This window comes from Pongo abelii, chromosome 3 (assembly GCF_028885655.2).
Source record: "Pongo abelii isolate AG06213 chromosome 3, NHGRI_mPonAbe1-v2.0_pri, whole genome shotgun sequence".
Lineage (NCBI taxonomy): Eukaryota > Metazoa > Chordata > Mammalia > Primates > Hominidae > Pongo > Pongo abelii.
Genome location: NC_071988.2, coordinates 67484437 through 67508699, shown reverse-complemented (window position 1 = coordinate 67508699; position 24263 = coordinate 67484437). Strand labels below are relative to the sequence as shown.

General features: G+C 38.2%; 1 long non-coding RNA gene across 2 annotated transcripts in view; it reads right to left on the bottom strand.

Moving 5' to 3' along the window:
* LOC103889264 (uncharacterized) overlaps positions 1-24009 on the bottom strand; it is a 66766-nt gene extending 42757 nt beyond the window's left edge. Inside the window, exon 1 of one of the 2 annotated variants that reach the window (XR_010139703.1) lies at positions 23919-24009. This is a non-coding gene — a long non-coding RNA (uncharacterized LOC103889264). The remainder of the gene's footprint in view (positions 1-23918) is intronic. The other variant, XR_010139704.1, reaches the window with a different exon arrangement.
* Positions 24010-24263: the final 254 nt, after the last annotated feature.

The window sequence follows — 24263 nt, the reverse complement described above, 5'->3', positions numbered from 1 at the left end:
ATTTAATAACTTTCTCTTGTTCTTCTGACATTTTTTGCCTTCTGGGCAGCTGAACATAGCTAGAGAAAATCATCTAAATTAACAAATTAGCACTACTATGAATTGAAGATCCCACACCATAACTAGACCACCCATATGGCTTGCACATTGTTCAATATTTATTTGATAAAATTGCACAACAAATATTCCATACATCCCCACTTAACCAACATCAAACATCCTTGCTACCCTTATCACTGTTAGCAGGTGATCTCCAACTTGTTTTTCACAAGGCATGAAGAAACCCTTTAAAAGGAACAATCAAAATATGTTGACTTATATCAGCAAGTCAACTGGAATTTGATTCCATGCAGTTCTTTCTGTATTCTTATAAAATATGGTATTTCTGCCTGTATGTACCTTGCTCAAATAATATTTCAGGAAGAAAGGAAGGGAAGAAGGGAAGGAGGGAGAGAGGGAGGAAGGGAGGAAAGGTTGGAAGGGAGGGAGGAAAGGTTGGAAGGAAGGGAGGGAGGAAGGGAAGAAAAGCTTCTACAAATCTCTCCTTGCATATGTTATAAGATATTCCTAAAAGAACTCTCCAGGATTTTTGATGTCCATCTCAAGCAGAGAGCACAAATTAAGTAATTCACTGCCCTCTGGCAGGATCGGGGAACTGTTAGTTGCTGTTATTTATTCTTTCCAAGTATTTAATTAGGTAAATGATTTAAGCTTGAACAAGTGTGATCCTGTTTGCTAAAATTCTCAAGGAATTGTGGGATAATCTAGCACTTTGGCTAACAGAGAGGCAAAATACAATGAATCATGTTTCCTCAACTGCCCTCCCATATTGCAGGTGCAGACAGCACACACAGCTGAAGAGGAGTGTTTGTAATAAAAAGAAATCCTCTGTTCATTCTTAGCTATGAGAGCAGAAATTTATAGTGTGAGTACTATGTCCCAATAAGCTTCATAGACAAGCTTCTGTGAAGAAGATACCACTCACAAATATGAGATACCATGAAAATCCCAATTCCCTGATAGAGGTATAACCTTCCTGGCATGTATTTGCTTTATGTCTATTCATGTATCCTTGATAGTCTTTGTGTTTCCAGGATTTTTTTAAGTACTCAGACTTTTAAAGTTCTAGGATGTTTTACTGACAGGACATCATTTCAGCAAACATCTTTCCAAGATATTAGAAAACAATTCTATTACCAACAGGCACATCCTATATTAGGCTATCATAAAGGAATTCCTACCTTAGAAGCCCAGATTATGGTTTACATCAAACTTTTTCATTTCTTCTATTCAGTTATCTGGAAGTAGATTTTCAAATACTCAGTCAGGCTTATAGGAATGTCTAAATATTAGAAATCCAGATACAATGTGTACTACATATTCTTAGATGAAGCTGTCTGGAAAACTGAAAGAGCAAGACTCCATTTCTTGGATGTCTCTGGAGGATTCCCTCATTTGACTCTACTTCAGATCATTTATTATTGTAGGTCCATGAAACCATCTTAGTCATGGCAGTCATTTTGATAATAGTCTACCATTAGATGCTTGACTAAGGTGAACAACTTGTCCTAGTTTGCCCAGGGTTTTCCCAGTCTTAAAACAGGAAAGTCCCATATCCTGGAGACAACCCCGGTTTATGCTGGACCCTCTTCATCCCTGAACACCTTGGTTCTACTTTTTTTTCAGCTATTTCACTGTGTGGATAATTCAGTATCATCATTTCATTTTAGGTATCCCAGGTATCCCAATTCATGTCAATTCCTTTAGGTTCTTAATTAAGGTACTTCTATCCTAATGAGCCTGTATATTACAAGACACTTAAGATGGGTTGCCAGAGAAGTGTGTGAACAATTTGTTGGAAGGGTAGGTAAGTATGGTAATGATAAGTAAGTAAGTAATGATAAGTAAGGTGCTAACCTCCCAACCTGCTGAATTGCTATATACCACTCACTAAAAGAAGAATGTTCCTATAGCATCTTTACCCAAAGTCTTCATTCCAAACCAAAAATACCATACTGGACTTGTCTATTATCACCATCCACCCAAGAGAAATTCGAGAGACAGACAGCTTTATAATGAATCATCCAAGTCTTTGTTTCAGAAAGTCTAAGTTCCAGCCCCTCTCCTTATGCTAACCTCTTTAGCAGCAGATCTACAGCTGGGTGTTTTATCTCATAAGTATAAACTCATCTCGGTCATATTTCCTGCTATGGGACACCTGCACACCAAATAAACCAAGATCTGGTCCAGAAGTAAGTTGAGGGATGAGGGAGTACAGATAAGTCAAACTTCATAACACATTTAAAGTCTGGAAATAAGTGTGCTGGTACAGAAAAAGAACAATTCATGGGTCATAAAATTGCTTTGGAATTACTCACAATAGGCTTCTTCTTTGCTTTCCCTTGTCTTCTGACAATCCTCATTCATTTTCTTATTTTACTTCTCTATTGACCCTATAGCTTGTTAGATCAGTTGAATAAACATCTGCCTTTCAGATTTTAAATCCAAAATCAGGTCTTGCCTCCCTCTTCAAGCACGTCATCTCTAGGGTTCTATCATTGGTAAAAAGTCAGAGGAATTTCCCATTCCTCTGTTTTGTAGGCAGCCCTTACCAGAAAATTCTTAGCAACAATCAGGTAATGAGATTTTCAAAGACTATTAAGGCATCAATTTTCACTAGCAACACTATTACATGTACCTGTTAGCCATATTTTACATTCCAATTTATAAGGACAATCACAAGAGTCAAGACAGAAATTTTCATGGCAAAAGAATTTTAAAATAATTTAACGTGAACTAAAAAGGGTCACAAATTATGGTTTCCACACCCCTGTCCCTGAATTTGTTTGATTCTACAAAACAATTTCTGTGCTATACTAATAATTTATGATCATTCATTTATCAATATAGTATCTGTGAAAACTGCAGTGCTAAGCTCCTCATTAAAAACTGAAAACTTACTCTGAATTAAAGTATATTTTCAGCATTACTATTCTCCATCTCAAATGGCAGACATAATAGTAATATCACATCTTATTTATAAAAGTTACACCCCAGTGATTTACCTTGGGAAGATGTTGTGTGAGTATTTAGAGGTGTTTTCCAGCCAAAGATGAAAGATGTAAGTATCCCTGGAATATAGCATACCTTCATTGCACTTTACAGATACTGCATTTTTCAAAAATTGAAGGTTTGTGGCAACTTTTCCTTGAACAAATGTATCAGCACCATTTTCCTTATAACATGTGCTCACTTTTGGTCTCTTTGTTACATTTTGGTAATTCTCACAATATTTCAAAAGTTTTCATTATTATTATATCTGTTGTGATTACCTGTGATCAATGATATTTGATGTTACTATTGTAATTATTTTGGGGTACCAAGAACTGTGACCATATAAGACAGTGAACGCAATTGATAAATGTTTTGTGTGTTCTGACTGCTCCATCAACTGGCTGTTCCCTGGCTCTCCCTCTCCTCAGGCCTGTTTATTCCTTGAAATACAACAATATTGAAATTAGGCCAATAAATAACCCTAAAATGGACTGTAAGTATTGAAGTGAAAGGAAGAGTCACACGTCTCTCACTTTAAATGAAAAGCTAGAAATTATTAAGCTTAGTGAGTTGAAAGCTGAGATAGGGCAAAAGCTAGGCTTCTTGTGCCAGTTATCCAAGTTGTGAATGCAAAGAAAAAGTTCTTGAAGGAAATTAAAAGTGCTATTTCAATGAACACATGAGTAATAGGAAAGTGAAACAGCCTTATTGCTGATATGGAGAAAGTTTTAAAGATCTGAATAGAAGTTCTAACCAGGCACAACATTCCCTTAAGCCAAAGCCTGATCCAGAGCAAGGTCTTAACACTCTTCAATTTTATGAAGGCTGAGAGAGGTAAAGAGGCTGCAGAGGACAAAATTGGAAGCCAGCAGAGTTTGGTTCATGGGGTTTAAACAAAGAAGCTATCTCTATAACATAAAAATGCAAGGTTAAACAGCAAGTGCTGAGGCAGAAACTGCAGCAAATTATCCAGAAAATCATAGGTAAGATCATTGTGAATGTGACTACACTAAACAACAGATTTTCAGTGTAGATCAAACAGCCTTCTATTGGAAGAAGATACCATCTAGAACTTTCATAGCTACAGAGATCAAGGCCTGGCTGAAAACTTTCAAAAGACAGGCTGACTCTCTTGTTAGAGGCTAAGATAGCTGGTGACTTTAAGTTGAAGCCAATGCTCACTTACAATTCTAAAAATCCTAGGGCTCTAAAGAATTATGGTAAATCTACCCCGTCTGTGCTCAATAAACGGAAGAACAAAGCCTGGATGACAGCACATCTGTTAATAGCATGGTTTACTGGATATTTTAAGACCACTTTCAAGACCTACTGCTTAAAATAATAAGTTCTTTTCAAAATATTACTGCTCATTGACAATGTACCTAGTCACCCAAGAGCTCTGATGGAGAGGTAAAAAGAGATAAGCATTGTTTTCATGCCTGCTAACGCAACAACCATTCTGTAGCCCATGGATAAAAGAGCAATTTCAAGTTTTGATTCTTATTATTTAAGAAATACATTTCAGAAGGCTGTAGCTGCCACAGATAGTGATTCCTCTGATGGATCTGGGAGAAGTCAGTTGAAAACCAGGAAAGGATTCACCAGTCTAGATGCCCTTAAGAACATAAGTGATTCATGAGAGGAGGTCATAATATTACCATTAACTGGAGATTGGAAAAAGTTTATTCTAATGCTCATAGATGACTTTCAGGGGTTCATGACATCAGTGCAGGCATTAATTTCAGATTTGGCCAAAATAGCAAGATAACTAGAATTAGAAGTGAAGCCTGAAGGTGTGAATGAATTGCGGCAATTTCATAATAAAACTTGAAGAGAATGAGGTGATTTTCCTCATGGAAGAGCAAAGAAAGTGGCTTCTTTGAGATAGAATCCACCAGTGGTGAAGATGCTATGAACACTTTGAAATGACAACAAATGATTTAGAATATTACATACACTTAGTTGATAAAGCAGTGTCAAGGTTTGAGACAAGTTTTGAAAGTTCTACTTTGGGTAAAATGCTATCAAATGGCATCAGATGCTACAGAGAAATCTTTCATGAAAGGAAGAGTCAATCAATGTGGCAAATCTCACTGTTGTCTTGTTTTAAGAAATTGCCAGACACCCCAACCTTGAGGAACCATCGCCACCCTAACCAGTCAGCAGCCATCCACATTGAGGCAAGACCCTCCACTAGCATAAGCATTATAACTTGCTGAAGGCTCAGAAGATACTTAGCATTTTTCAGCAATAAAATATATTTTAATTAAGGTATGTAAATTTTTTAGACATAGTGCTATTGAATTAATAGAATCCAGCATAGTGTAAAAATAACTTTTATGTGCACTGAGAAAGAAAAAAGATATATCTGTGTAACTCACTTTATTGCCTTATTGGCTTTATTTCAGTGGCCTGGAACCAAATCTGCAATATATCCCGGGGTTGCCTGTATGTGTAACTTGCCCATAGAAGGAAAATTCCTTGTTAATATGGCTTCCTTCTTGAAGGTTAAAAGGGCAGCCAACTTTGGCAAGTGGAGAGCAAATGATGAGACACTGCACGTAGTAGTGCCAGTAGTATTGCCAGGCATTGTTATAAATGCTTTATGCAGTTGGCCTTTCATACACATTTGTTCTACACCTGTAGATTCAACCAACCTCAGATTTTAAATATTAGAAAAAAAAAGTAACTATACTATAATAATTAATAGAAATAAAATATACATATGACAACAATTTACATAGCATTTACATTGAATTAGGTATTATAAGTAATCAAGAGATTATTTAAAGTACACAGGAGAATGTATGTAGGTTATAAGTAAAAACTGTGCCATTTCGCATAGGGTACTTGAGCATCCATGTATTTTGATATCTGCAGGGGGGTCCTGGAACCAATCCCCCATAAATATCAAAGGATGACTAGGTATTAGTTTATTTCATCTTTTCAACCATCCTATGGAATCCACATACGATTATTATTCCCCATTTAAAGATGAGGGCAGGGAGACAGATATTCAACATTTGCTCAAGTACACACAACTAGGATATGGAGAAACCCGGTCTCGATAGCAGGCAGTCTGTCTCCAGTGTTCTTACACTGAACCTCTGTGCTATATGCAGCGCCTACGTGTTGCTCAGAAAGGGGTGGACAACTTGTGTTTCCAGAATCTAAAAGAAGTAGCCGTCAAGTGTCCTGGAGTAGAGCAAGGGAAATTGAATGACACTCTGAATTTGTGATGCTGTAAATTCATGAGTAAATTCTGAATCTGCATATGAGACTTGTTCTCCTCCTGGGAGGTGACAGAATAGGGACAGAGAAAATGAACTTTAGACAAGGGCTGCAGTGCCTATGCTGGTGCTCTTCTTTGTGGTGAGTGCAGAAGAAGAAAACATTTAAATTTCCCTGATCTAAATGTAAATGTAGGGCTCCTTAATTGTGGGATGGTTGCATGTGTATAATTTTGCCTGGCTCAGAGATTAAGCTCTAATGGGCTTGGAGGAAGAATTGGACAACAACACTTTCTAGTGCGCTTTTGGCAGATGAACTTCTTTCAGAACGTGTTTAGGATTTTGTTATTATAATTGACAAAATATCAACATTAAAAAGGTTCTCAAGTATATCCCATAAGTTGTTGGGGTTCAGAATATCTATGAAAAATAATTCATATTCAATCCATATGATAATTTGGAAATTAACAAACTTCTTTATATGGTAGAGATTCCACAGTGAATTCTGGATTGGAGGAGATAATGTGGACCCCCAAAAACAAATAACCACTAGCGAAGAAGAATTGAGAGTAATCCAGAGCAATGGTCCCGAGTTTTTTGGCACCAGGGAACAGTTTCATAGAAGACAATTTTTCCATGGAAGGACGGGGGTGGGGTGTGGGGTGGGCACAGTTTCAGGATGAAACTTCCACCTCATATCACCAGGCATTACATTCTCATAAGGAGCACACAGCCTAGACCCCTCACATGTGCAGTTCACAATAGGGTTTGTGCTTATCTAATGCCGCTGCTGATCTGACAGAAGGTGGAGCTCAGGCAGTAATGCTCCCTTGACCGCCGCTCACTTCCTGCTATGTGGTCCAGTTCCTAACAGGCCACGGACCAGTACCAGTCCATGGCCTGGGGCTTGGGGACCCCTGATGCGAGCTGGCTGTGACCTCTCAGCACAGTCACACCTGCAAGGCTTGTGTGTCTGGGAGAGCCAAAGATGAGACATAGGTGAAAAATGCTATTACTATCCCAATAGCACTGAAAATTTTATTTTAAAGTGGCACTGCTCAATAATAGCCACAGGCCACATTTTTGCTACTTAAATCTAAATAAATAAAACTTGAATACAATTTTAAAAGTTAGTTTCTCAGTGTCACTAGCCACATTTCAACTGCTCGAGAGCTCCATGTGGCCAGTCCCCACCACATTGCCAGCACAGGTAAACATTCCCATTATTGCAGAATATCCTATTGCACAATATTACTTAAAGAATAATGACTTGTTCACTACATGAAAGAGAACAGGACTGGGGTTACTAGGGGAGGTCAGTACTGGCAGAGCAACTGCATTCAATGAAACCAAAGAAAGAAAGCATCACAAACTAGAAGCAGAAGATTGCAGAGCAGCACCATTTATTCTATGTGGCCCAGTATCTGGTAATCAAGTGCGCAGTGGCTTCAAGGTATGTCCTGGGAAATTGCTGTGATAGGACCTGTTTACCCTCATAATAAGCAAAGCCTGGAATGTCTCAGAGATAGAAAGACAGCTAGATAGTTGTAGATAGGGAGTTACCAATGCATGAAGCTCTCTGATGTGACAAATAGTAGAAGTAGGCTATTACAATGATTAACTTATTCTGAGTCATACAAATTTACATATTACACATGGATTACACATTTTCTTTTTTAAATAAAAGTGTTTCTTTGTTTCTTTCTGATTATATAAATAATTCATGCTTTTTATAAATACTTCAAACAATATAGCAAAATGTAAGAGGAAAGTCAAAATCACTTGAAATTTTCAATTAGTAGACATAACCAGCAATAACCTTTTCGTAAGAGAGAAATAAATATATGCATATATACACATATTGTTTTTTATTTTATCTTTAATGAGTTTGCTTTTTGTCTTGGCATTTTTAATAGAGCATTTTTTTATCATCTCCTTTTATTGTGGTGTCTCCTTGCTCTTTCCATTAACCCAAATTCTCTCTTTGTTCATACACTCAAGTGAAAATTTCTACAAAAGTATTTCCCTTCTCTGTGTATTAAATTGAGCTTATATTATATATACATTACTGCAATTTGATTTTCTCACTTAGAATTGTATGATAAAATCTTCTCAAGACAACTCATAAACGTTTAACTCATCCTTGCAAAGACTTCACATTTCTGTGGGAAGAATGTTCCATAATTTTGTCAACAGCTTCCCTACTTACTAGTGCTTTAGCTCATTTCTAGATTTATCCTCATAAAATTGTATTGTAGCATTAGTGTTAGTGGCCCCTGTCCTAGATTTTTACCATACCAATAAATAAATGCAAATAAACCTGTAGATTTCCTGGAATCTTCTTATTGTGCTACAGAAGTCTTTGTTTGTGATATAAACATATATATACGATATAAACATCAAATAAAATTGCCATATTATATTCCAAAAAAAGCTCTACAAAATCATCTTTCACCAGTTATGTACACATGTGTGCATTCACCCTTTGTACCTATTGGTGCCAGTTCTGATTATTATTTTATTTTTGGTAACCTGTACAGAGTTACCCTGTTATTCTTTTAATACAATTAAAAAATGTCTACTAATGAGTCCCACAATATTTTTGTGTTTAGTGTGTATTTGGTTGTCTCTTCCATATGTGATCTGTCAAAGACCCTCTGCAAACATTTCTATAAGGCTTTCTTTCTCATATGAACATGTAGGAACTCTTTGCAGTAGGGTTGTGGTAGTGAACAACTCCTATGAGCCTAACCCTGCTTCTATTCACATTACAGTCTCCAGGGGTTACATAAAACACAATGTAATTTATATCCACTGAAATCATGTCATGAAATAAGGTAGCACTAATGAATATGAGAGATAATATAAATATTGTACATATGTCAAGTATGTGCATTGTAAATACTTTCCCAATCTATAGTTTTCCTCTGACTATACTTATAATGTGTCTTGCCTATAATTTTATATAGGCAAGACTATACTTATAATGTGTCTTGCCTATAATTTTATAATGTGTCTTGCCTATAATTTTATATTTAATAGAACAAAATTTTGATAGTTTCATTATAGCCAACAATTTTCCTTTTTTTTTTTTTTTTTTTTTTTTTGAGACGGAGCCTTGCTCTGGAACCAGGCTAGAGTGCAGTGACATGATCTCAGCTCACTGCAAGCTCCGTCTCCCAGGTTCACACCATTCTTCTGCCTCAGCCTCCTGAGTAGCTGGGACTACAGGCACCTGCCACCATGCCCAGCTAATTTTTTGTATTTTTAGTAGAGACGGGGTTTCACCATGTTAGCCAGGATAGTCTTGATCTCCTGACCTCGTGATCCGCCCACCTGGGCCTCTCAAAATGCTGGGATTACAGGTGTAAGCCACGGCGCCAGGCCTTCCTAACATGTTTTAAGAGATTCCCTAATCTCTAGTTTATTTGTTTGGTCTCCTAAAATTTCCCAACATTTCTGCGATTTTATTTTATATTGAAATGCTTAATTTATCTGCAATATGTTTTCATATGATGTAGAATAGGCTTTTATATAAATTTCTTTCAAACAAATAGTCACTTGTGCCAGCCACAAGTATTAAATTAGCCAATATTTTCCTGCCTAATTGCAATACCTTCTTTTTCACGTATTGAAATTTATTGATTCTGAAATCTATTTCTGAACTCTGTTCTCTCCACTCACCTTTGGCTAAGTCTATGCCAACAGCACAGTGACATGATTACTGGGGTTTGCATTTTTTTCACATATGGTAAGGCATATCTCTGCTCAACAGTCTTCTATTTGCATAAATTACATTGTTAATACTAGATATTTACTCTTCAACACAAACTCAACAGCTTACTGTGTCAATTTGAAACAGACTATTTAGATTATAATTAGAATTTAAAGTGTGTATTAATTTTTCTTGTTTTTATTTATATTGAGATCTTGATATTTCTTAGGCTTTTTTCCCTTTTACATTTATTCAATTTTAATTCAGTCATATCTTATTTACACAATTTACTTATTTTATACATCTTAAGTTTAAGGTGAAAAAATGTAATATGATAAACAGAGCTTTCTTAATATTAAGAATCACTATACATTGAAAAAAGTTTAAAAGAGTTACAAGAATAAGTTGAAGACTATATTTCAATACATAATTTTGTAAAAGACTAACATACAAAATATATAAAACTAAAAGAAGAAAAAGTCATCCAAATTTACAAAAAAAAAGTGGGCAAATTCAAGTACAAAATAAGGACAGAAAAATACTTCCAGTACCCCTGAGAGTTCCCTGTGCTTGCTATAAATCAATACCCTGAAAGACATCACACTTCTACTTCTATCAACATAGATTAGTTCTACCTGTTTTTGAACTTAACATAAGCTGAATCATCAGTTTGTCCTCTTTTTGTCTCTGTATTCTTTCTTTCAGCATTGGGTTTCTGATGGGTGCATAGTCACTCATAACCACTAATGGGACTATTGAGAATGCTTAGTTCTCTTTGTTCTCCTGTAGCCCTGTTTGTCTCTTTTCTTTGAGTGCATTCGAAATTTACTGTTTACTTTTGGTGTATCTGGGTGTGAATACATATGTCTGTGGGACAGTGGGGGTATTTATCTTCTTTGAGTATTATGAATCTGTGATTTGACATCTTTCATTGCTTTTCAAAAATTTTCAGCTATTTTCTCTTCAAACATTTCTTCTGTCCCATTCTCTCTTTCTACTCCTTCTGGAACTATACTCATGGTATATTAGACCATTGATATTGTCCCCCAGCTCTTGGCTGTTCAGGTCATTTTTTTACCTTCTTTTACCATCTTTCTTTGTTAGTTTGAATGATTACTATTAACTATTTTTGACATCACTGATATTTTATTGAAGGAATTCTTAATTTCTGATATTACTATTTTTATTTCTTGCCTTTTCCATTTGACAATTTCTTATAGTTTCCATTTTCTGTTTATAATTCTCTTTTCAATATATGTGATTTTCTTTCCTTCCAAATATTCTACTTAGTTGTTTAATTTAAAAAAAAGTCTATGTTTGTGTTAGTGTGTGTGTGTGTGTGTGTGTGTGTGTACATTTCTACTGCTCCTGTTTCCTCAATTACTCCTATTTTTATTGAAGTTTTCACCTCATTCCTCTATGAGCTGTATTTCAGTTTTGCATCTTGTGACTGAACTTCTTTTGTTGGCCTATCTATGGTAGGTTGAATAATGTCCCCCAAAGATATCCACATCCTAATCCCAGGAACCTGTGAATGTTGCCTTACATGCAAAAGAGACTTTGCATATATGATTAAGTTCAAGATCCTGGGTCATCTGAGTATGCCTGACGATTAGTAAAGTTCCTTATAGGAAGGATGCAGGAAGAGTTAGTCAGGGATGGTGATGTGAAAATAGAAGCATAGGGAGAGAAGGTGGTGTGAGAACAGAAGCAAAGAGGTTGGGGTGGAAGGGAGAGAGGGAGAGACAGAAAGAGAAAGAGAGACTAGTGGGTGCTCCATGGCTGGTTTTGAAAATGGAGGAGGATGTCATGAGTCAAAAAACGCAGGTGGCATCAAGAAGTTGGAAAGAGCAAGGAAACAGATTCTACCCTAGAGGCTCTGGAAGTGTAGCTCTGCTCTCCTCTTGGTTTTAGCCCTCTAACAGCCATTTCAGACTTCTAAGTTTTAGAACCATAAAAGGATAACATTGGGTTGTTTTATCATATAGTTCATGGTAATTTGTTCCAGAAGCCATAGGAAACTGACACACAGCCTTTTAAACATGCAGCAATTTTCTTTTTTTCTCAAGGCATGGGGGCTTAGGTGTGGATTTGTGTTTACATTGAGGGTCAGCAGTCACAAAGGTAATAAAGAATGATGTGAAGTAGGTAAGACATCAATCCATGTTTGGGACAACTGATGAAAGGGGCTCTGCATGTGCCCTCTGTACATCTTCAGTCTCAAGTGATACAGTAATCTGCCCATGGTTCCACTATTTTTTATTTTCTTGATAATAGGAGAAGCTCAACATGCTAACCTGGGGCCAATACCGATCTTCCCTGTGGGTTTTTGAAAGTCTCTGCTGTATAAACCCCGCCAAGAATCTGCAAATTACTAGGTGTTGACCTTGATCTTTGATTCAGTTCTTTACATGTTTGCCCAACTGTCAGGAGAAGCTTCCTCAAGCCAGTCTTCTTTTGGGATCCCCATAATATTCCAGACCTCATTTCAGATGGTTATGCATTACTTGTAGCAGCTCAGACGAAGCAAATTACTTGGAATTGGGATTAGAAGAGAAGCAATATTTGTTTTTGTAGTAAAGCAAATTTTAATGTTGATAAAATGATAAAATAATAACTAAATCAGGAAATAATAGGATGTGTATAGAAAGTCAGATCAATTTAACCAACCAGAAATCCAGAAGCAGGCAAAATTCATAAGATAATTTAAAGGACACTTCAAACCAGTGGGAAAATTCCAGGGGAAAAAAATAAGTTTGATCCTTAATTCCACCTTGTACCATAAAAACTAAATATTTGAATATAAAAGAAATGAATCTTACAAAAGGTGACAGGAATTTTGGGAAAATAATATAAAATGTTAGGACAAAGAAAGGTTCTCTATGTGTAATACAATATTCAAAGGCCAGAAAAGAAAACAACGATAAGTTTGACTAGGTTTTTAATAACAAACACGCAAGGCAAAGAAGTCACCATAATCCAAGTCTAATATATAAAAAGCTTTCACATATTACTATGAAGAAACTAACAGTATAACCAAAAAATGAGCAATGGATATGAAATGACAGCTCACAATATGAGCACCACAAATGAACTTTAAATGATGAAAAATGAACAAGCTAACGCTAATAAAATACATTAATATTAAATTATAATAAATATCCTTTTTACCTATGAGATTGTCAATGATTTTTTAAAAGTTGGTAATGCCTGTTTTGGCTACTGTATGTAGCACAGTCATCCTCAACATCTCTGATGGGTTTCCAAATGTGTGATACCAACAGTTAGGAAGTTAAGATGTATTCATCTTTGTATTTACAACGTTCAAAGCATTTCATGACACAGTACAAGAACAATTTATGCTTAAATAATGAACAAATTCGATGAGAAATCATCTTGCTAAGAATGTTTACTATCCTTTATTTACTAAGGGAGAAACTACTGTACACTTACAGAAAATTAATGAACAATTGAAACAATAGCTGTGCCAATTAACTCTTAATCAAAAATTTAATTAATTATACACAGCTACTCTGGAGAATTCTAGCTAATCCAGACACTACTGTAGCTATCCTTTTGTTTTGGAAAAATATCACATCAAATTACTTCAATGCAAAATGTAATTTTTGTAATTATTCATTATTCTGAGAAAGTGATTTTGTTTTCTTCAATGTAGACATTTTTTCTGCTAGCCATGCATCTTCAGAATTGCACCGATAGTCACACCCACCATCAGCAAGGCATACCAACTAACAAATAGATTGTAAACAATACAGTGTGGGCAGCATACTACAAATTTATTGGAACTATAATTATTTATTTACTCGAAGAAAGTCTTCTCTTTTCATGATCACCATGAAACTCTAGTAAATTATACCAGTAAATAATATCTGAAATTCTCAAGTGTTTAAAAAAGTCAATATATTGACGTCTGTAGAACAGAATTTTAATCAATATTACAGTATATTAATACATATTATTAAGTGTTGTTAAAAGATACTTTTTCACGAGATGAGCATATAAAAATAATCAAGTAAAAACTTAAATTCTTGGAGTAACAAGTGGATGAATTTAATAAAAAAAACTTTTAAGAATATTTTACTTTTCAAATGTTTTTCTTCACTGTAAACATTAGTTTCAATTAAAATTTCGAATATATATTATAAAAACATAATAAGGGAAGATTGTGAATTTCTACAATTTTAATATACTTGTAAAAATATCTTTCCAATATAAAGTCCAACCTTCAATTTTATATATATATATATATATATATATATATATATATATATCCATATTAATGGAAAAATCCTGGACATTCAGATGTAATTAAAATCAGTTGAAGGAATTATAGACTATTTTGTTTCTAATTCACTGAAATTAAAAATAACAATAGTGATATGAAGGCATTTATTTATTGTATGGTAGATATGCTCTTACGAAAAACAGTGAGAGAATATATGGCATATTAAGATTTCTTTCTAAATATTATAATAGTAATAACAGAAAATGAATAAATGATCTTCTGTCTTAATGAATCCATTTGATAGGCAAACACCTGCATTACATGCAAAACACTTCTGTCATTGATATGCTTATCATTTTCTCCTGAATGACCTTGAAGCTTAATGAAATTCACATGAAAGTTTTACTATGCATGTTTAAAGAAAGCAGTTAAAAAGACTCAGATAGCTGTAAAAAACCGAATCTCATTTTATTAAAAAAAAATCCTCTGTTCTCATTTACTGAAAAAGTAAACTGCTTCAATTCAAAAGCAGTTTACAAGCAACTTTCATGGTGCATCTTTGTTGTCACATGGCAATGTCCCCTAGATTGACAAATGGTGCAATGGTCCTTGAGGACTGATTTCTAAGGATGTTAAGAGCATGAACTTCATGATTTTTAAATACTTTCTTAAATACATGCTTCAAAACAAAGTCAAACATTGAACCAACAATTTAAGAAGAAAGAAGGTCTCAGTGTTGACAATAGGAAACACTATAAAGAACATTCATCTAGCTTCCTGTTTACATTTGACAACAGTAGAGGTACACAGTTGTGGAACAATGTGAAATGCCTGGGCTCTGTTCAGCAAGGTAAATCTACATAAAGTCACTAGTGATTAAGATAGAAGGAATCTTTAGAGTGCCATATGCTGACATTTGGAAAATTTAAATGACATGTGTTAAATCTATTAATATAGGAAACTTTCTGTGAGCTTTTAGAACATTTACAGACTTCTTGATTTGTGATTTCCCTATATAACATAAAAACATGATTTCTTTGGGTTAGTAAAAGCTTTAGGCACAACAATATACAGAAAACAGGTTTTCACTGACTTTGCAGCCTACCTACCCCCACCCTTAGGCAACTCTCCTGGGGCACCATTTCCAGTTATAATTCTCATCAAGAGATGAGACCATTTTCTTTCTAACAAGAATAATCATATTTATTCAGAAAAGCAAGCTGCAAGTGTAGACCTGAATTTTGCCTTTTATCCTCTCCTGAAAATACAGAAAATGCAAACAAAGAGAATTGTGACCTTACATTAATCAGGTGCTATTCATTGCACAACACAGAACATCTCTAGAATCTTTTTATATGATTTATCTACTTGTGATACTAGAAGTGTTCGAATCCACAGGACTTCTTATGTTTCATGATGCATAGTGTAGAAAATGCATGCAGCGTTGCTGTGCTTAGCCATATTGGAGCCTGAGGCAGAGACAAAATCAGTAATACTGATCTATCTGTATTTAAAATTTGGATGTTTTGTTCATCACGGTTTTTGAATTAATTCTTGTTTTTAAAAATGTATTGCATTAAAAATAGATAAATTGAATGACATCAAAATAAAAACTTTTGTGCATCAAAGAACTCTAATAATAAAGTGAAACAGCAACCATGAAATGTGAGAAAATATTTGAAACTCATATATCTGATAAAGGGTTAATATCCAGAATATATTTAAAAACTCCTCCATCTCAAAAGCAAACAAACAAACAAAAAAAACAACCCAATTAAAATATGGGCCAAGAAATTGAACAGACATTTCTCCAAAGAGGATATTATCCAAATGGCCAATAAGGACATGAAAGGATGCTCAACAGTACTATTATTAGAGAAACACAAATTAAAACCACAATGAGATACCACTTCATACCCATTAGAATGGTTAAAATCAAACAGAAAATAACAAATGACACTGAGAATGTAGAGAAACTGGAACTCTTGTGCCCTGCTAGTGGCAAAGCAGGGCCACTAAGCAGTACAGCCTCTATAGAAAACAGTATGGTGCTTCCTCAAAAATTAAACAGAATTACCGTATGATCCAGCAACTCCACTTTGAGTTTATACCCAAAAAAACTGAAAGCAGGGACTTGAACAAATATTTGTACACTCAAGTTCATAGCAGCATTATTCACAATAGCCAAAATGTGGAATCCATCCAAGTGTCCATCAGTGGGTAAATGGATAAACAAAATGTGGTATATACATCCAAGGAAACATTATTCAGCCTTAGGGGAAAAAAAGGAAATTCTAATATATGCTACAGTATGGATGAACCTTGAAGACATTTTACTATGTGAAAACAAGATAGTCACAAAATGACAAATACCATATGATTATACTTAAATGAGTTTCCTAGGGTAGTTAAATTCATAGATACAGTGGAATAGTGGGGGTTGGGGGCTAGAAGAAGGAATGAATGGGGGAAAATTGTTTAAACTATGCAGAGTTTCAGTTTGGGAAGATGAAAATGTCTAGAGATGGATGGTGGTAATAGTTGCACAATAACGTGAATTACTTAATGCCACTGAACTGTAGACTTTAAAATGGATAAAACAGTAACATGTATGTTATGAATATTTTGCCACAATTTAGAAAATATTGCATGTAAATATTACCCAACTCAATTATTGGCGCTACCTCTCCTTCAACTCACTTAAAGTTTCTGCCTGAGAGTGCTTTACTAACTTCACCCTTGCCCTGGCCCTGGAAAATTTCCGTGTTTGTTTGGCTCATAGATGCTATGATCTGAATGTTTGTGTCCCCCCAGCCCCAAATTCATAAGTTGAAACCTAATCCCCAATGCAGTCTTGAGATGATTAGGTCATGAGGGCAGAGTCCTCCTAAAAGGGATTGGTGCCATTATCAAAGGGGCCTGAGGGAGCTTGTTTCCTCCCTCTACCCTGTCAGGACGCAGTAAAAAGGCGCTGTCTAGGAGGAACAGGTCCTCCCTGGGCACTGAATCTGCTGGTGTCTTGATCTTGGACTTCTTAGCCTCTAGAATGGTAACAAATAATTTTCTTACCCAATCTACAGCATCTTGTTATTATAGCAGTCTGAGTGGACTAAGACAATAGAATACAGCATAAAATAACATGTTATTTTCTTTCTTTCCCCTTCTTCCCACCCTCAAACTCCTGGTGTTTGTTCTTTTATAAGATAGATTAAAATGTACTTAAATTACAAGCTGAGAACCCTATGTTGGGCTCTGGGTAACAGGGATGCACTTGTGAGATTTCAATTCTTTATCGAGTTTGATTTCTCTATTCATCTCTCCTTCACAGCTTTCAAAATCTTAGTCTTAAAATTATTGTAGTAGAAACAAATATTAAAAGTAATTTTTTGAAAGGTTATCTCAAAAGCTCTGAGAAACTTCACCTTTTACAAAGACATTGGTTAGCTCTTGGCATGGTTAATGTTAGCATGTTTGATCCCTCTATCAACGAAGGAGAACATTTTGAAATTGGCTTTATTTTTTGCTAAATAAAATATCACCACATATAAGGGAGAAATAATGTTTAAACAATATTTTGATAAATATATTATTTAAAATGCATGTGAGGAACTCCATATCAAAAAGAGAAAATAAAAATTAACTAACGTTTCAAAGTATATAGATCCTTCATTTTATGTTTGAATATTCATGAATTTATCAGTGTGTAAACTGCATTTGAGAGTACAGGACTTTTGTAGTATCCTCAGTGAAAATGATACCACTAACTCCCTGAATTGTAAAATCAAGGCTATCTCAAATGATTTAAACTTAAGGTTTTCACTCATGTTTAATGCCAAAATATTCCTAACTATAACGTTCACACTAATCCAATTTTTAAATGCAGCTATCAAAAAACAAGTTGCAATTTATACAGCACAAAGTCTCTCTTCTTACCTTGACGGTAGCTTCATAGACCATAGATCTTCAAAAAACACCAAGGGTTTTCATAATAATGGTGAAGAAAGAATCAACTTGGATAAAATTAAGTAGTTTGTCTTTTTTTTTTACGCTACCATATCCCAATTGTCTAGCATTCCACTATCCAGAATATAGCCTGCCTGAAATGTATTGATTTTTCCTTTCTATATTCATTTAACAAGTATGTACTTTTGACAACTACTCTGTGTCAGGCACTGCCCTGAATGCTGAAGATACAATCAAAAATCCCCTCATGGAAATATTCCAGTGCTGGAGAAAATATACCCATTAAATACAATATCTCAGACCTATGGAATTACAAGTAGTCTGGTATAATCTATTGGAAAACTGTAAGTGTCATGAAAACGAATATAGGGTCCCAGAACCAATCACAGAAGTGTTTGTTATATTAGGATATGCCTTTACCTGGAGCTTGGAGATGAATAAGAGTTACCTTAGCTGAATAGTGGAGGAAATTGTTGCGGTCTTAGCACAGGGAACAGGATTTGCAAGGATCCTGCATTGGAAGGAAGAAAATAAGAAAGAATCAAATGAAGCCCTTTCGTGGGATAGGAAGGAAGAGAGTGGTGACAGTCACACTTGGCACACAGATTCTATTTGTCTTCACACAGATAAAGGAAAATGGTGCTGTCTCTCTGGCAAATTAACTTTTTCACTGCCCAGAATTTCTACAACCTTAAATTCCCTAACAGCTAATCTACTGCCCTTCTTTCTCCCTGACTTCAGATATAATGGAAGAGCTTGTCTAAAGTCTTCCTGTCTCTGTTCCAATGTCCTGAATGTTCATACTGGATATGTCAGATGTAGGGAAAAAAAAAAAGCTGAGATGGGGATGGTGGTGGAGGGTATACTCTAACAAGCAAAGTGAACATAGGAGAGTTAGAAAATCTATGTTTTATAAAGTGCAAATATATATCAAAAATGAGTATATCATGTTAGTGATTTTTTTTTTAGATTCACCATAATGATAAATGCTGAAGAATTTGGAGAAGCAAGAGACGAAACACATTACAGATCAAGAACATCTTTTTTTTGTTTTGTTTTTTGTTTGTTTGTTTTTGAGACGGAGTCTCACTCTGTGCCCCAGGCTGGACTGCAGTGACGTGATCTCGGCTCACTGCAACCCGAGTAACTGGGACTACAGGCGCCGGCCACCAGGACCAGCTAATTTTTTTTGTATTTTTAGTAGAGACGGGGTTTCACCGTGTTAGCCAGAATGATCTCAATCTCCTGATCTCGTGATTCGCCCTCCTCAGCCTCCCAAAGTGCTGGGATTACAGGCTTGAGTCACTGTGCCCAGCCAAGAACACCTTTTTAAATGATTTTTTTTTTTTTTGGTAGTCATTTTCTAACATGCAAATGGTTTAGTATTAACCCTAGGTATTCAAAATTGCAATGCTTACATATTTTTTACCAGCAGGGACAAATAATACAGATTTTTTATTTTTATTTTTGAGCTTCAGTTTCCATATGTGTAACCTAGATGTACACACTGCAGTGCCTTCGGTTAGATGTTGATAATATGTCTGCATACACATACATATGTACACACAAACACAAATAAATAGATCACCGGTTGCAAATTACAAGTAGGGACTCTGGACAAGATGGAGTTATGTGACTTGCCAACGTGCATTCATAAATTTTAAAAAATTGAACTAAAATTATTGTACCATATACATTCATGACTCAGTGTGCCTTTTATTAAAAAGTGGGAAAAGTGAAGTTCTTGACTGTGGAAGTGAGAATTATTGGTTTGGTTTCACTCTCCTGTATGACGTAGCTCTATCAGTGGTAATACAAGCAGCTTAACTGTTTAGGCAAATTTTCACAAATTCAGGATATTAAGCAGGGTTTAAGAGGGATTTTCTGATGACTGCTGATGTTCTCGGCCAGAAATCAAGGGATTCTCATACTTTTCTTTCTCTCCATGTTTCTTATCTTCTTATCGTGCCCCTCCTCTACCAGCATTGCAGCTTCCTTCCCTTACAGTCACAACTTTCATCCTTCTGTCCCCTGCAGAACCTTTCTATGTCCTTTTATTTTCCATCCCTTTAGTAAGAAATTAAATCATATTTTTAAATAAATTTAATCAATTCAATGCAGTTATACATTTTTATATTCTACATAAAGATAGTATATTTTTGGTATTTCTGACAATAACCTCTGAAAACATTAAGTTATCCCTTACTACCTATGTTTAATATCATTTTCCTTCTGATTCAGTGACCTTAACAAAGAAATAGGCTATCCACCCTGTTTATGTATTAGTAATTTTAATTCATCCTACACATATTTTTAAATTTCTATGAATCAGGCCTTAGGCTGTGGGTACAAACATAAACACAATCATTGAAACAGATGATGTTTCCAGAAAATAGACATTATACAATATTCAGTTCTTTACTATGATGATGAAATCAATTCCTGGTTTCATCTTTTCTCCATCTAATAACTGTGACAATGATGTTTGCTGCATCTAGAGTCAGTATCATTCCCAGCATCAAATGTGTGTTTCTCTAGTAAGAGTGAATACAGCCATCATAATGTGGATTGCAAAACTCAGTGAACACTGCTACCTCTGGACACTGGAGAAGAGAAGCATATTGGGTGCAAGTCTGTGGGGAAATGGGGAGGAGGGACAAGGAGAACAGTTGCATTCCCTAAGAGAAAATTAGAAAAAGTATGCTGTTTTAAGAGTTGTTCAAACTATGGTGGTGGGGTGGGGAATACGTGTGTGTATGTGTGTGTGTATATATATACATGTACGTATATATGTTAGATACATATGTATATATGTGTGTGTGCCTGTATATGTGTGTATGTATGTATGTATGTTAGATACATATGTATGTGTGCATGCATATGTGTGTATGTGTGTTAGATTCACATATGTGTGTGTGCGTGTATATGTGTGTGTGTATACAGAAAACGTTCTATGTAAAACACAGTCGAAGCTATCATTATCAGATAGGTACTTCCCTATGTTAGAGGCTGCCTACCTCTGGAGCAGGGGACAATAATTCTGGAGAAATACATGTGCTTCCAAAGCTTTGGCTTTAAAAGTGCAAGTGGTTCTTTCAGATTTTGAGTGAAACTCTTACTATCTCACTGGCACAGATGTCATCAGAGACGGGCACATCTTCATGTCCGCCACTCAGCTGACCAGTAAGGCACTTTACTGCCTTTTGGGTATTATCTCTAGATTCCTCCATTCAATAAAGGTCTTAAATTGAATTATGGGTGGCCGTTTTTCTCAGTAATAAGCCAGTGTTTCATGAGTACGGGAGTAGTTACAGGTCCAGAAATGGGCATTTCCTGTTTCCCTTCTTTGAAAATGGCAAGTACACATTATTATGCTGGGGCAAGAGAACTAGAACATGCTGAAAAGATAAACATTGTTTTTCCACCTAAAAGATAAACATTTTTTTTTCCACCTTCTCCCATTTTCTGACCTCACCTGTCCCCTGTCTGACCTCTGGGGGGCTTAGTCGGGATGTCAAGGAAAATGTAAAGTATGTAAAACCGGCTCCTTAAGTAGTATTTGTACCCCTAACAGTGGATTTCTGAGAAAAGATCCAGAAGACTAAGAAATGCATATCTAATGAATAAATTTCAGGGAAATTGGAAGGTTTGGATAGAAAGGAAAGCACTGTTTACATACATAAGCATACTGTGACGGATCAGGGCAAGCACTCCAGTGTCACCATCTTCCTGTATCTATACACCTTGTACAATGCAGGCCAAGGCTGTGAGGACTTCGGCGGGCAAAACGCTGAGGAAACCAACCTGCCTCCAAATCCAAGGCGTGAGATTTACATTGCAGCCTTTGTGATGCTGCTTAGTTAACTGGCTGTATTTATGCAGATATTGTAGACTTAGTTCCTTTTAAGTTTTCCCCCTTTCGTGACTGAAATCATGAATTCCTAAAAATAAATAAATAGCAAACCAAAGGACAAAAAAAAAAAAAAGCCAAAACAGGTTTACCTAACGGGAAGCCTGGAAGGGTTGGCGTTGGAGAAGCCGCTGGGAAGCGGGGCAGGCAGCAGAGAGCCGCCCACCGGTCTCCGGTTCTCTGCCCCGGGCTCTTTCCAGCCCGGCCTTTGGGTAACTGGGGTGGGGGAGGGCGGCCGGCTTTCAGGTCGGGTCTCCCGCAGGTTTGGGAGCCCGGTAGGCCGTGACTGAAAGACCGTGGCAACAGCGGTCAATTGCCCTTTTAGAGCTCATTTTGGGGGAGAATGGTAGCAGAGCCACTGCCGCCCTGGCTCTTGTAGGTGGGTCTGGAGTGTCACGTAGGCACCCCAACTCGCGCTGGGGGCCGTGGTCCGCAGACTCCCACTTCATTGCCCCGGAGGCCTGAGCCCGCCCCACCCGGCGGTGGCTGCACCTTTCCCGAGAGTCGGGGCAGCGGCGGCTGGAAAGTGGAGGCAGCCTAACCGCGTAGCGCTGAAACCACCATTCACAAATGCAAACCCCTGTCTTCCGTGGATAAACGGTGGCGGCGCGCGTCCGAGCGTCCCCGAGGGGCTGTGGGGAGCCCCCGGGGAGAGCAGGAAAAGAAGCGGGGTGGCGGTGGCTAGGAGGCGACTGAGCCTTCTCGCCTGGCCGGAGGAAGAGGGAGCCGGGTCCGGGCGCGCCGAGCCAGCCGCCCCTCGCGCAGTTCCTCGGCTGCGGCGCGGGGTTCGCCCCGCTTCTCCCCCGCAGCACCCGGCTGGGTGCCCCCGGAACAGCACAGTGCGGCAGGCGGCAGCGTCCTCCCCTCGCCTCCCCCACATTCCCTCACCTCAGCCAAGGAGGCAGCCCCGGCGCCCCCGCCCGCCCGGCCCCGCGCCCCCGCCCGGAGCGCCCCAACCCGGAGCGCCCCCACCCGGTGAGCCCCCGCCGGGTCCCGCCGCTCAGCCCCGCCACGCTGCAGCTGGAGCTACCGCCGCGGCCGGTCCCGCAGACCGGGGAGGAGGAGGAGGAGGGGAAGCCGGAGAAGGAGGCGCGGGGAGGGGGGATGGAGCCGGGAGGAGGAAATAAATAAATAAAACAATAACCTCCGCGCCAATAAGAGCGAGGGAGAGAGCAAGACGCGACCAGAGAGCCACCGGGGCCGACTCGCGCGCCTCTGAGAGGCTGTCCGCGCGCGCGCGCGCGTGTGTGCGTGAGTGTGGATTTGCCTGGACTGGAGCTGGAAAGTCCAAACTAAAAGTGTTGCTCTCGCCGGGTGGCGAGGCCGCGGCGGAGGCTGCCCAACTTCCCCGGGCCAAGTGAGTGGCGTTGCCAGCGCCTTTGGCGAGGCGGCGGCCGCTCGGCCCTGCGCCCGGGCACGGCGGCGGCGGCTCCGCTCGCCCCGGGAGGGAGCCCGCGGCCAGGGCTGGACTCTCGCCCCGCCACCTCCACCGACTCTCTCCTCAGCCTCCACGCCTAGCACCCCAGCAAGGTACGTGGCGCTTCCCGGGGCGCCTTCTTCCCTAGCACACCCCGCGCGGATTTTTGGCTGCCTAGATTCTTCCCCTTCCCAGAGTGGTCATCATTTGTCAAACTTTACCTCCACTTCGCACATGCCAGCGGCTGCTGCAGCCGCGCTCCCTGGCAGCGTGGGCTCCGGTCGCTGATGGGAACCGAGAGGAGGGTGGGGGGGAGGATCTGCTGGCAGCGGTGGTTCCCATCTGGATTAAGATCGTATTTCGGAATAACTCGCAGGTCTTACCTTCCGGGGGTGTCCTTCATTATGATGTTCCCTGTGATGCTGGTAATGGTTTTCGTTGCTCCTTCTGCACGGAAGGACGTACAAGTTTGCAGGAGAAGGTACATGAAAAGCAGGTGAAGTTTGCAGCCACTTGACTCCAAGAGAGGAGTAACACTTTCTTTGCAGTAGCAGCTATGGTTTTGAAGCAGCGGCGGCGGCGGCAGCGGTGACAGCGGCCTGGCCGGTGGCGGCAGCTGCACGTTGTCCCCTCTGTGACTGGGAGGAGGAAAAGTGGGGCTGCCTCGTCGGAGAGCGCAACTCGGGAGCTGCCTGCAAAGACGCTGCGGGGGAAAATGCTAAGGGCTC